This window comes from Dreissena polymorpha, chromosome 3, assembly GCF_020536995.1.
Source record: "Dreissena polymorpha isolate Duluth1 chromosome 3, UMN_Dpol_1.0, whole genome shotgun sequence".
Taxonomy (NCBI): Eukaryota; Metazoa; Mollusca; class Bivalvia; order Myida; family Dreissenidae; genus Dreissena; species Dreissena polymorpha.
In genome coordinates this window covers 18,401,740-18,416,665 of record NC_068357.1, presented here as the reverse complement: position 1 = coordinate 18,416,665, position 14,926 = coordinate 18,401,740, and the positions used below count along the sequence as shown (strand labels likewise).

The following is a 14,926-nucleotide window of genomic DNA, read 5'->3' as shown; positions in this document are numbered from 1 at the left end:
ATATCAAACTCAGCCAGTCCAGGTTGTCAAATAACAATCTATCTGATAAGCCCAATGTGTGCAGTGAGTCAGATGTTGGGTATGTTTGCTGCAAATCTATTGGTTATAAGATATGACAGTCTTTTCTAATTGGCTGAATTCAAATACAGAAAGTTTACCTGTTAGATTGAAACATGAAACATGGTGGACAATGTACTGGTTTAACTTGTTAAAATAAAGTTAAAGAAATTTAACAAACAGAAGAGTTCATTAGTTTTTCCATTAAAAACACTTTCTTAAAATACTTATGTATTTATATCATTTGGAAAGTGACATGAAATATTGCTAATGAGTGATGCATACAGTGTTTAAGCAGTCTATCTAGGAATAGAACAACAACTGAAGGTTTGTGATTTTTATTATTTCTAAATATTCCTTTAAATCTAATCTTCTTATGACATTATTGTAGACCTTTTTATGTGATATTTGAGGTTTTAGTATGGCAAATATTAGTTTAAAAGCAGCTGTCACCCAAATTTTCACTTAGTGGAGTTTGCAGGTTGAAAAAGGAAGTAATAAGACCTATGTGGAGAAATTAAGAACGTTGAATGTAGTATCGGAATTTTATCATGCAAGGTTATAGAACTGAGGCTAAGGAAGTTTTGTACTGTGCATGTTGAGCACTTAATGCTAAATCAATGAAATGCCTTTAATCTATAATCTGTTTTTTTCTATTTTATTCCAGCTTTTTATTAAATTCCATAGCTTTTCACGGAATTCCATATAATTCTATGGAATTCCACGGCATTCTATGGAATTCCACAGCATTCTATGGAATTCCACGGCGTTCTAGGGAATTCCACGGCGTTCTATGGAATTCCACGGCATTCTATGGAATTCCACGGTATTCTATGGAATGCCACGGAATTCTATGGAATTCCACGGCATTTTATGGAATTCCATCCCATATCAAGTCCCTCTTCTGTTTTTTTTTCACTTTTCCATTGATTGCATGGAATCGGATGGAAAGTTAGTGCCAATACTCCACGGAATTCCATCTAATGATTTCCATAGAATTCCATATGATTCCACTGCAGGTCTACAGACAGAAATGCCCCCTACTGCGCCGCTTTGAAGCCATACATTTGACCATTGACCTTGAAGGATGACCTTGACCTTTCACCTTTCAAAATGTGCAGCTTTATGAGATACGCATACATGCCAAATATGGATTTGCTATCTTTAAAATTTCAAAATTTGACCTTTGACCTTGAAGGATGACCTTAACCTTTCACAACTCAAAATGTGCAGCTCCACGAGATAAGCATGCATGCAAAATATCGAGTTGCTATCTCCAATATTGCAAAATTTTACCTTTCACCTTGACCTTAAAGATTACCTTGACCTTTCACCACTCAAATTGTGCAGCTCCATGAGATAAGCATGCATGCCAGATATCGAGTTGCTATCTTCAATATTGCAAAATTTGACCTTTGCCCTTGACCTTGAAGAATGACCTTGACCTTTTACCACTCAAAATGTGCAGCTCCACGAGATACAAATGCATGCCAAATATCAAGTTGCTATCTTCAATATTGCAAAATTTGACCTTTGACCTTGACCTAGAAGGATGACCTTGACTTTGACCTTTCACCACTCAAAATGTGCAGCTCCATGAGATACGCATGCATGCAAAATATCGAGTTGCTATCTTCAATATTGCCAAATTTGACCTTTGACCTTGAAGGATGACATTGACCTTTCACCACTCAAAATGTACAGCTCCATGAGATACACATGCATGCCAAATATCAAGTTGCTATCTTCAATATTGCAAAATTTGACCTTTGACCTTGACCTTGAAGGATGACCTTGGCCTTTCACCACTCAAAATGTGCAGCTCCATGAGATACACATGCATGCCAAATATCAAGTTGCTATCTTCAATATTGCAAAAGTTATGACCAATGTTATAGTTTTCGGACGGATGTACAGACGCCATATATTTGACCTTTATCTTTGAAGGACTACCTTGACCTTTCACCACTCAAAATGTGCAGCTCCATGACATACACATGCCTGTGAAATATCAAGTTGCTATCTTCAATATTGCAAAAATTATGCCCAATGGTAAAGTTTTCGGATGGACGCACAGACTGACTGACAGTTCAACTGCTATATGCCACCCTACTGGGGGCATAAAAAGGGAAAAAAAAATATTTTTTTGCGGGGGGGGGGGGGGATTCTGGGGTAGGGCATGGGGGATGGTTTGTGTGGAGTCCATTGTGGTATGTCAGGTAAGTGTTGTTTTGTCAAAGTAAGAATCAAATCGGATCCTAAATAAAGAAGTTATGGCAATATGAGCAAAATGTATTTATTTTACCTTGAGATTCAAGGTCATTCAAAGGTCAAAGTCAAATTCAACTTGCCAGGTACAGTACCCTCATGATAGTAAGAAAGTATTTGAAGTTTAAAAGCAATAGCATTGATACCTTAGAAGTAAAGTGGATCTAAACACAAAATTTAACAAAATATTCAAAGTTACTAAGTCAAAAAAGGGCCATAATTCCGTCAAAATGCCAACCAGATTTATGCAAATTGTCTTGTACAGTCCCCTTATGATAGTTAGCGAGTGTTCCAAGTCTGAAAGCAATAGCTATGATACTTTAAGAGTAAAATGGACCAAAACACAAAATTTTACCAATTTCAATTTTCTAAGTATAAAAGGGGCCATAATTCTGTCAAAATGCCAGTCAGAGTTACATAACTTTGCCTGCACAGTCCTCTTATGATAGTTAGTAAGTGTTGCAAGTCATAATGAAAGCAATAGCTTTGATACTTTAGGAATAAAGTGTACCTAAACACAAAACTTAACCAAATTTTCAATTTTCTAAGTATAAAAAGGGCATAACTCTAAAAATAATGCTAACAGAGTTATGCAACTTGACATACACAATTGTCTTGTTGCCATAAAGAAGTATTCCAAGTTTGAGTTAATTATCTTTGATAGTGTTAAAGTTATTTGACTTTATAAAAAACATTCAACAACAGCGACCGCGATGCCGAGGCCGGGGCAGGTAGTATAGCTCTCCTTTTTCTTTGAAAAATCGAGCTAAAAATGATATTTAATAATTGCCCCCTGTTTCTAAAAAATGCCCCCTATTGTTCAAAGTGAGGGGGGAATTCCCACCCACCCCTACCTCTAGATTTCTAGAAGAGACACTGTATCATTACCTGCATATAAATGTGTCTGGCTAACTGATAAGAATTAGAACTGACTATTTCAGTCTGAAGTCATGCAAGATATTCAATAGAAACAGACTGATTGAGTTTTTTGTGAAACACTGCATTAAATGAGCATTATAATGGTTTATTGCTCTGCATACACATTATAAACTCTCAAATAAAAAAGTCATGCACTTGCATTAAATGAGCAATATAATGTTATATTGCTCTGCATACACATTTAAACTGTCAAGAAAAACAAAAACAATCATGAACTAAAATGAATACATTGTTTGCGACCATTTGTAAAAGTGTGCATTATAGCTGCTTACTAATGTTAAAATATAAATATTAATCTGTTAAGGTAGCGCACCTCTAATGATTTCCCGCGATTTCTTCGAAGGTTGAAGAGCCTACTATTAAGTGCCGTAGCCTAGTGGTTAAGGCGATAGACTAGAAATCTTTTGGGATATTCCCGCGCAGGTTCGAATCCTGCCAACGACGTATACTTTTTTGCGACGCGTTTTATTTATTTTCTAGCGTAATTTGATTTAATATAGCATATAAGCTATATTTATTGTTAAATATGTTGCAATTGTTATGCACATTCTTCAATTATTAAAATTAAAACAACGTTATGGCGAAATTGGGTGACTTACTGTTGAAAATACGAACCATGCATGTTGCATTTTTAATTTTATTTCAAAAAGTAAACAGTAAATCTGTCTAGTTCTTGGTATTTTTACTGTATATAGTGTTTCTATAAAAACAAAGTTTAAAATATGACTTAAATGATACTATTTTGAATTTTATGACACTTTGTTTTTAACCGACCCAATTTTTACTTGGCTGAAATCACTTACATTTCATGGCGCTCTACCATAGATAAAAATTTGTAAAAAATAAATGTCTGTAAAAGAATACTTATTTCATCTTGTTTAAACTTTAAACACCTTTACAGCATCTGTACACACCAACTGCATGCCCATATTTGGAAATTTGAATGAATTATGGAACTTTTATATACCCCAGGGGTGAAAATAAACTGGACAAAAGCCGAGCGTGGGGTTGGTTTTGAAAAAATCGGTATATTTTTTTAAAAAGCATGGAAAGCCTACCTACAAATTTGCATGTAGTTCAGTGAAATGATGCTGATTAAGAAAATAATTAATTAGATTATATTTGGATATGTGCCCATTAGAGGTGCGCTACCTTAAATATGTATTACAGAACTCTATATTTGATAAACATGTACAGGCCGTCATTACTGACTTAAGGTGAAAATATAGGAATAAATATAGGAATTTTTGCATCAAAATACAGGAGGTTTGGGCTTGTTTAGGGTTAAAATATAGGAATTTTACGGTAAAAAGTTATGTTCTAGAGATATGTAGAGAACTTCTTACTTACTTGTTTTCTGTCAATAATCATTAAATTCATGTTTTACTTAACAAAACAGTCCCTTATCTTCACCACCAAGGCAGATATGCTGATGCGGCAACACACTGTGGTCATCAATGTGGACACCTGAATTTTGTTTATTAAAATAGTTAACAATCAACAAAACACAAAACATTATTAAACATAGTTTTACAACCTATAAACATTACATAGAGTGCAACATCACATTAATAAGGAAATTATTGAAACCGAAAACATGAATCACATACATGTAGTATCATATATGTATCATGGTACAGTCAATCTTGTGGATGCGACCACTTGTATTAAGCGACCTTTGTCTTATGCGACCATTTTGAAATCCCACGGAGCTTTTTCGCTATATAATGATATTGTATTAAGCGACTTTTGTCTTACGCGACCAGCGACCGCTGATTTGTGTGTATTTTGATGTCCGAATCTTGTATTAAGCGACCACTAGGAGGTAAAAGTGGTTAATCTATCGATCTTTCAGGGACAAATCCGTGTTAATTGTTTATCTAAGCCGATAAGATGTACTGTTACACCTCTGCTTTGTTTTCACAACCATTATGATTATGCTTTGTCTCGTTGACCGGTTCTGACCGGTATTGTTGTAGACTGCGTATTAATTTATTGAGTTGAATAATAGGGGAACGTATTGCGCACAGTCTACAGCTTAAATAGTTAACTATGTGGATCGTTAAGAGACAATGCCGATTTTTCTCGAGTATAGATAACAGGTGCAGAAACAATGCACTGTACGCAACAAACATTTCCTGAGAAGTGCGGAAAATAAACTATTAATCGGCAACATCTGTCGAAATCCGTACATTACCAATTTGTAATAATGCTAATTAGTAGATATTTGTAAGCCAATCACATTGTTATTTACTTAATAAATTTTCCAACCAGGTCTGATTGTTTGTTTTCAATTGACGTGTTTTAATTTTTTCAGCTCATTATGTATCATAATCGAGTTAGATTTCCTTAAGCGTACATGCAGAAATTATAATGTCAAAACAAAAAGTGTTAACGTTGAACGAGAAAATTCGGGTTTTGGAATTGTCAAAGAGTATAAGTGCACGTAAAATCGCAGACGAGATTGGAGTCGGAAAAACCCAAATTCAGAACATTCTTAAGCGTAAAGCCGAGGTGCTTGAAGACGTGGAAAATAATGTGTCAGGTGAAAAAAACCGCGCAATATAGAAACGGAAAGAGAAATACATGTGATAATATATCATAGCTTTTGGCTTCTGACATTTATTTCTAGTTTTAGCTGTACACATGTATATGTAGACTGTTACACATTTTTAGCAAAATTCTTTGTTCTTAGGAAAAATATTTCCTTGTCTATGTTGCTTTTGCAAATAAATATGTACACACAATTGATTTATAATAAATGATAATTTATAATAAGTGAAAAATAAAACACATTATAAGTAAAATATTGTTTATGTATTGTGTTTATATTCATTTTATTATAAAAGTTAAAATCATTGTGGATAAAAGAGATAATCCTTCATATAGATTAAAATTGAGGGTAAGCATTCTTCCAGAATGGCCTTTTGTATTCAAAGACCGTTTTATTAAGAGACCACTTTTGATTACTCCCTTGAGTGGTCTCTTAATACAAGATTGACTGTATATAATATAAATTCTGTATTATATCATACATGCCATAATTTGTTAGGTCCAAAGCGGGACATTCCATACAAAATTGTCGGGACATTTGACCAAAAACCAGGACACCTAAAACGATCTATCATTCCACCTTTACTGTAGTCAGTATAATACTAACAAAAACTCTTGATACTTTAATTCAAGACATAAAACATCTGATATGAAGCATGAAATCTAAAACATAACAATAACATTTTTAATAATAAGACAATAGCAAACAACAAAGATAATATTCATCTTTTTAGAGTACAAAATCTGGAACATTACGACAACAATACCCATTATATTACTGTCAATGGCAAACATTTACACAGGGGAGGTTATCCAGTACACTGAAAGTACGGGTTACAGTAAACTATCTACCGAACAGTTACATCAGCTTGACACGGAATTATGCCGCTATTTTGGAACTTAACATTGAATGTAAAAAACTCATTTATGACGTACAGTTAATTTTACAAAACAATTGTTTTGTAAACCGTTACAAACAAAGACAAAAACAAACACATTTTCTACATTTATTTCATTACAATACAACTATCGATAGCAATAAGCAACCACTATCTTGAAGACCACCATGGTGTGAATGCCTGATAAAGTCAATAACTAGCCGATAAATCGCTGATAAGGTGTCATAAACAACACTGGTACACAAGAGAAGTAGAATCGGATTGTTAATTGGGGCAATAAAGGGATTAGCGGTGGTAAGTGTTATCGAAACAGAGCTTGAATAGCAAATTTTATTGGGAACCTATAAACCTTACATCGGTTTTTACGAATGTCGGGACAAATCGTCTCATATCGGGACGCCGGGACAAAGGGCCCAAAAGCGGGACTGTCCCGCCGAGATTGGGACGTCTGGCATGTATGATTATATGCACATTAAAATTTCTATACACTCTTCCATCAAACATTTTTAGGACATGAAAAAAACACCAAAACATCCTATATGATAAAATTAAAAAAAGAATATAAGATTGTTCTGGCAACTTCTGCATATACAAATATTTGAAATAGAACATCAACATATTTAATTGAACAAAATTGCACTGTGTTATTAATACCAATTGTAAAACAATCTAATCTCATTGGTATCAGACACACAATGGTAGATGCATATCTTAACTAGAAATGGCGCGGCAGAGGCTGACGCGTATCCCCACGCCGCATGTTGTTAGTATAATGAGTGAAAATCTCTGACATGGCCCCACCCCAACCCCCATTACTTTTGACCAAGGGGTCAGATCAAAATTCCAAATAATGCACTGTTGCACATGTGCTCATAGGTACCATGTGTGTGCATTTCAAGGTTCTAGTGCTAATAGTGTAAGAGATATAGTGGCCAGGACGGACAGACAATGGAGATGACCACATAATTGTAGAAAGGAAGGGGATAAAAACAAGAATAAGATGCTATGGTATACATGACAAAATGACAATTAAACATCTCAATAATCTAAATTATTCTACAAGACTTCCAATGCCCTAAAATAATTTCCAATATTCAAAAGAATTGGAACCCTGTAGATATGCTAAATCCCATCTAAGATCAGTAAGAGCATTAAATATCCCCTCAGCAGGGCATCCCTGGGGAAAGACCTGTTACAACTATCTGCTAGGATTTGTTCTCACCTTTGAAATGATCCCATTTTTCTTCATCAAAGGTGTCCATATAGATATCACAATGGTGTACAACAGCACTCCTGCAAGATGGTGATGCTTTGGAAGAGGAGGGACAGCTTTTTAAACTGTAAATTAAAATATCTAAAAGCAGTATTACTTCTTAAAAGTATTTTTTAAGAGGAAATTTTCAGAACAAAATATAGGAAAAAAGTCAAAAATATAGGAAAATATAGGAAAAATAGGAGGTTTTGAAAAATATAGGAAAATTCTCCAAAATGTAGGAAAATATAGGAATATAGGAATCAGTTGACGGCCTGCATGTATTTATATTGCATAGCAACGGAATGAAAAAGAAAACAAACAGAACTGCAGAGTAACAGGCAAAACCATATCTTTAACCAATCAACAGCATCTTTTGATCAACCATTGCTATTAACCGGCCAATGTTGACGGGTTGCTGCAAAAGTATGAAATGTAAACATTTTGTCTTTTTCATTTAAGCATAAAGTGTGGTTTACTTAAAATATATTTATTTAGAATTACTGCTGAAGACATAAAACACTGCAAAATTGTATGGGTAAAATGACTTGGTCAAAGGCTATGACATTCCAGCAATATCGTATCCAGAATGCTCCTTGTTGGATATTCATTTTTATATTCTTAATAATTGTTAGAATATATTATTTCCATTATTATTAAACCATGTAAATCAAATGTCTACAATGAGTAATAAAAAAATAATTTCAATATAATACAAGATTAATAAATTATAATATGTCACACACACACACAAAATATATATATATTTTTTTTTATAAAAGGGCAGGGCAGGGCCTAGGAAGGGCAGGGCGGAGCTTCGGAAGGGGAGGGCGGGGGGCCCTTCCATTTAGGCCTAGCTGGAGCACTCATTTATGGACATGCATTTAAACAAATATGTGTGATTATATCGTCAAATACTTGCTGACGATTAACTATTTCTCAAATTTTAAGTCCATCAAAGTGACGTTTTATATTACTATAATATTACTATTAAATATTACTATAATATTACAGAGCACCTTTGTTAGGGGAAGAGAGTTTACAACTATCATACCAAGAGATTTCTTTCAATCTCAGTGACATCTGTTACATACCTGAATATGTTGTGTCCAAGAGGTTCTAATCTACTAGACAGTGAAGCCCCGGCGAAATGTTGTTCATGATTTCATGAACACTTCAAGCCAATCAAGAACTGTTCATGAACGGTTCTGAAAAAGTTCCTGAGCTTGGTTCATGAACTTTTGGACATGAACTGTTCTTAAGACATGTTCATGAACTGTTTATGAATTATTGTTGAACATTTCAAAGTTCATGAACAGTTCTTCATCTAACCATAAATACTTAGTGATGAACATTTCATGCACAAGTATTTCTAATGACTTTTCTGAGACAGACTTTAAGGATCCATCATGAATAATTCATGAATTCCTTTGTGCTAGATGTTTCATACATATTTTTGAAAGTAATATTGAAATGTCTAGCATACAAATCTTGTAGATTTGTGAAACCTGTGAAGTTAGTATGAATATGCATAGTACTTTCACCACTGTAAGTTAGAGTTCTTGACCTGTTCTAGAGAATTTTAAGAACATTTGTACAAGAACTGTTCAAGAACTGCCTTCAGGAACACTTCAATAACTTTTTAAGGACCTTTCCTGTTCTTGAATTATTCTTAAACTATTCTTGAACACTTTAAGAACTTTTTTGAACAACATGTTTCCTTCTGATGTTCTTAAACAGGTCTACACAATGTTTTTGAACGTATGATGGACTTTTTAAGAATCCAATATGTTCTTAAAAGGATCTGTCATTGTTCTTGGAAGACTTAAAAGACAAGTTTAAGAACGTTTTAAGGACATCTTATTTCAAGAACAGTTTAAGTTGATATCAAGAACTCAATGTAGATTGCATTGCTGTTTTTACAAAGAAAGAATATTGTGTGCACAGGAAGTTGAAAAGGCACATGGTTTATGTTATATTTGAAAATGTAAGTCTTTAATAAATTACCGGCTGAACTGATCAGCCATTGGTTCCATTTCAAGTTCTTTGGCACTGTAAGTGTAACCATTTCAGGGAAACCATTGATTAGTAAATGATTCTTGAACTGAAAATGAGACTATTCATAATCTTTTCAATACATGAATTATTCATGAACATATAGTGCAAAGTTGTATTATGAAATTTAAAGAGTATTATCAAACCACTTGTATCTCAGTTATTAGTGTTATATTTAAATTATTGTTATATGTTGCTATCAATATGTTAAGTGCTAATACAAGACTTGTTTCTTCTTACCCTGACCTGTTTGTTGAGCTTTAGTAACACTTATGATAACCTTTGCATAAATTGACAAATTCTTGTTCATGAATAGTTCATGAACACTTCATGCCACCTCAGTTCATGAACTCTTGAAGAACTATGGTTCATGAACTGTTCACTTACAGTTCGTGAACAGAAAATGAGCCATTGAAAAATAGAAGGAAAATGTTCATGAACTGTTCGTAAACAGCAAAACCCTGAAGAATTTTTCAAGAATTGTGTTGTTCATGAACTGTTCAAGAACACTTCATGCCATTGATGTTCATGAATAGTTCATGAACATTTCATGCCATAATGGTTCAAGAATAGTTCATGAACACTTCATGCCACACGGGTTCAAGAATAGTTCATGAACACTTCATGCCATAAGGGTTCAAGAATAGTTCATGAACACTTCATGCCATTAGGTTTCAAGAATATTTCATGAACACTTCATGCCATTAGTGTTCATGAACAGTTCATGAACTCAAATTTCAAGAACTTTTCACAGACGTGGCTCATTTTCTGTTCACGAACTATTCGTGAACAGTTCATGAACTCAGTTCACGAACAGTTCATGAACTGTTCACGAATTATTCGTGAACTGCAGAACAACATTTCGCAGGGGAGGTACTGGGCAGGGAAGAATAATTGTGATTAAACATGATCTTGTAACTTGATTAATAAGTATGTCAACAAAGACTTTAGCCAGTTTAGGGCTGTTTTCATATGTGTTTACAAATGTCAATGATATACAGTCAATATGCCCTTTTCAAATATTTTAACCAATTTAAAAGTAACAGATATGATATTATGAAACTGATGGGTGTACATTGACAAGCAGGCAAGAAAAAATGTGTCTTTAATGCAAAAGACTTGAAATGGATAGTAGGCTTTGATTACACATTTAAAAGTTCTCAAATTGAGGTTTTGAAATGTGACAAATCAGAGTATATTATTTCTGCAGACCTGAAAAAGATATGCAGTGGGACAATTTAGTGTGTCATATATATGTAGATCGCTGAAATGATGAATACAGGGGGAATCAAAATAATTAAAATAAACTTCACAAAGACTTTCCTCCTACTTATAGTTCAACTTAAACTACATACTGAGTTTCACTATTGTAAGTTTAACTGAATAAATTAACATTATTAATATTACATTACACTTATTTGAAGTTATCCATTACTGAAAGACATATTAAGATCAGGATGTACTTTATCAAATTTTAGATTATTCAGACAATTCTACACCTTTATAGGCAAAACAAAATACCAAACTATTTTTATGACATATAGCAAACTTTCCAATTCTGTAAAGATGAATTACCAATATAAAAAAACTCAATTAACCGTCATTTGTAACACTGACAGCCCACGCTGATCAAAGTCCGAGGAAAAAGAGTTCATGAGAACTGGATTTTTTCATGAACCATTGTGTTAGTTAACTCTTTCTTACTCAGAGGCATAGTGAAAATGGCTATGTGCAAACAGCGTAAAACCAGAACAGCCTGTGAGCGCAGACTGTTCAGGTTTTATGCTGTTTGCTGCCCATCAGTATTTAAGGGTTAGAAATGAAGCTGTTAAAACCTTTTAATTAAATGTAACTTTCTAAGGGACTATAAACACGTCAAAAGACGTATCTAAGTGGTAAAGGGGAACAGCTCATAAACTTCAAATGAAACCAAAAACGGTTCATAAAGTATTGTTGTAATGAATGAACACGTACTCCATAACCTCATACATTCAGGAACTGTGTAGTTAATGAACTTTACCATAATTTATGAACATTTGGTTCATAAAATTTTAGTTCGTTATTAAAGAAATTCATTTATTTTATGAGAAATGAATTCAAAAAAGTGCATACATTTATAATTATAAATTAAAAATAAATCCAAGTTTTATTTGATATCAGAACTGCAAATGAGCGCAAAATAAAAAGAAAATTTCACCATTTAAAAGATCATGTCTTTGTCATGGAATGGTTGTCCATGATTTAGTTGCATTATGCAGCTAACACAATGATCAGATTTTGCAAACCAAGATTAAATTATTTGTTATGTTAATGTTCTATTTATGTGATGAGTTCAAAACCATCTCAGAATCGCTCTACAAGACAACAATTTACACACAATATGTCATTGCAATACCTCCATCTAAACTAAATGTATTGAGCAGAAACTATGTTTCTATATTATTTAGTGACAGTGACCTTGAACCAAATGCAATCTCAAGCTTGGTACACACTAAGCTACCCACACAATTTCTGTGTAGCACATCTATACTTCCAAACTAAAGCTATATAGCCATAAGCAGGTGTCCTATACTTTGTCACAGTGACCTTGAACAGCCCCAAATGCAATCCAAAGCTAGGTCTCCATGTTAGCTTCAATACATCCATCCAAACTTAAGTTATTGAGCTGAAATTGTCTTGTTTTTTTTAGTAACAGTGACCTTGACCCAAATACCTCTCAAATACCAACTTTAGCTTGGTCTCCATTAAAATTTGCTATATCTGGATATCATCAATGATGGTTAATCAAACTAAAGTTATTGAAAAACAAGATGTGTTTGTGAAACACAATGTCCCCCTATATTATGTTTGACCTTGTAGGATGACCTTGACCTTGTGAAGGATGACCTTGACCTTGACCTTTCACCATTCATTGCTATCTTCAATATTGCAAAAGTATTCATAAAATAAGCGATTTGGGCCACATATATTTGACCTCTGACCTTGAAGGATGACCTTGACCTTGACCTTTCACCACTCAAAATGTGCAGCTCCATGAGATGCACATGCATGCCAAATATCAAGTTGCTATCTTCAATATTGCAAAAGTATTTATAAAATAAGCGATTTGGGCCACATATATTTGACCTCTGACCTTGAAGGATGACCTTGACCTTTCACCACTCAAAATATGCAGCTTCATGAGATACACATGCATGCCAAATATCAAGTTGCTATCTTAAATATTGCAAAAGTATTCATAAAATGAGCGATTTTGGCCACATATATTTGACCTCTGACCTTGAAGGATGATCTTGACCTTGACCTTTCACCACTCAAAATGTGCAGCTTCATGAGATACACATGCATGCCAAATATGAAGTTGTTATCTTCAATATAGCAAAAGTTATTGCAAAATGTTAAAGTTGGCGCAAACAGACCAACAGACAGACAGACAGGGCAAAAACAATATGTCCCCCACTACTATAGTGGGGGACATAAAAACACAAATTTTATATTTTATAGAGCAGACAACTAGGCAAACTTGGGATAATTCAAGGGACATATTTCAGAAGAACTTTATGCAATTTTGCTGGTTATCAAACTTGTTGGATATTACATGCCAACAAGCAAATTCATTGAATTGATATCCCCCGCCAATATATTCTGGACAAAAAAGTGTTATATTTGACACTCAAAAAAGCATTTTTTCAAGATACAAAGGGCCATAACTCCGTTATTAACAGATGGTGTGCAATGCCATTTGGCGTGCATCATCCTCTTATCAATATATATACTCATACCAAGTTTCAATGAAATCCGCCAAAGCACTTCCAAGATATGGCTCCGGACACAAAAGTGCCGGATGGACGGAAGGAAGGACGGAAAGACGGACGGACGTACGGAAGGACAGACAACGCCAAAACAAAATCCCTCCGCCTATGGCGGGGGATAATAAACATTACCACCATGTTTTATGCTGACTCGATGCAAACTATAGGCGAAGAGAGCCAAAGGGAAATTTTTGTTACTTTTATTACAATTCAAACTAGAGCTTTGTAACAGACGTGATGAATACCCCCACAAGCCGCATTAACACAAAATATTTTGCATGTTGTCTTCACAAAAAACAGCGGACACCATGCTCAATGCTTAAAACGCACTTAGTGACCCCTTGCCCAGTAGTTTTTGACCCTGCATGGCCCATGTTCGAACTTGACCTACACATCATCTAGATACAACTTCTGACCAAGTGTGGTGTCTCAAGATCAGATGAAAACTACCTGAATTAGAGAGCGGACACCATGCTGAATGTGTAAAACCTACTAAGTGACCCTGTGACATTTTTGACCGGGCATGACCAATATTCAAACTTGACCTAGACATCATCTAGATACAACTTCTGACCAAGTTTGGTGAAGATCGGATGAAAACTACTTGAATTAGAAAGCCGACACTTAATATGGACCGACCGACAAGACACTGACAGACAGACTGACAGACAAGTTCACTCCTATATACCCCCCTTAAAGGGGCCCTCCAACAGATTTTACGTTTTGGTAAATTGACAAAATTTTTAAAAAAGTTGTTTCAGATTCGCCAATTTTCGTTTTAGTTATGATATTTTTTAGGAAATAGTTATATTGACCATTTACCATGCTCTTAAATATCTATTATATGCATCTTTTGATGATTTGAAAATCTGAAAATTATTAAGCGGTGTGCGACGCGAAATGATTTAACAATTTGCAAAGTTCTGTTGTTGTCGTTTTATTTTGGGATACTACGAGGATTGCTTATATAGGTAAAAATTACATCTGCTCTAAGCATGAGCATGGATGGTCGAGTGGTCTAGGCGGGAGACTTTTTACTCCAGGAATCCAGGGGTCAGTGATTGGAGTCCTGTTGAGGATTACTTTTTTTA

At 34.4% G+C, this 14,926-nt stretch overlaps 2 protein-coding genes across 14 annotated transcripts in view; one reads left to right on the top strand and one right to left on the bottom strand.

Moving 5' to 3' along the window:
• LOC127873151 (homeobox protein Nkx-2.2a-like) overlaps window positions 1–14,926 on the top strand; it is a 384,621-nt gene that overhangs the window by 136,655 nt on the left and 233,040 nt on the right. The window lies entirely within an intron of this gene.
• Window positions 1–14,926, bottom strand: part of LOC127873148 (alpha-(1,6)-fucosyltransferase-like) — a 176,586-nt gene that overhangs the window by 75,028 nt on the left and 86,632 nt on the right. Inside the window, exons 1-2 of one of the 9 annotated variants that reach the window (XM_052416802.1) lie at window positions 7,939–8,081; window positions 4,615–4,731 (exon numbers count right to left, since the gene is read on the bottom strand). The exons of the other annotated variants lie outside the window; for them this stretch is intronic. The gene's annotated coding sequence lies outside the window, so the exon portion shown is untranslated. Of the gene's footprint in view, window positions 1–4,614; window positions 4,732–7,938; window positions 8,082–14,926 lie in introns of those variants that run through there. 9 annotated transcript variants of the gene reach the window in all.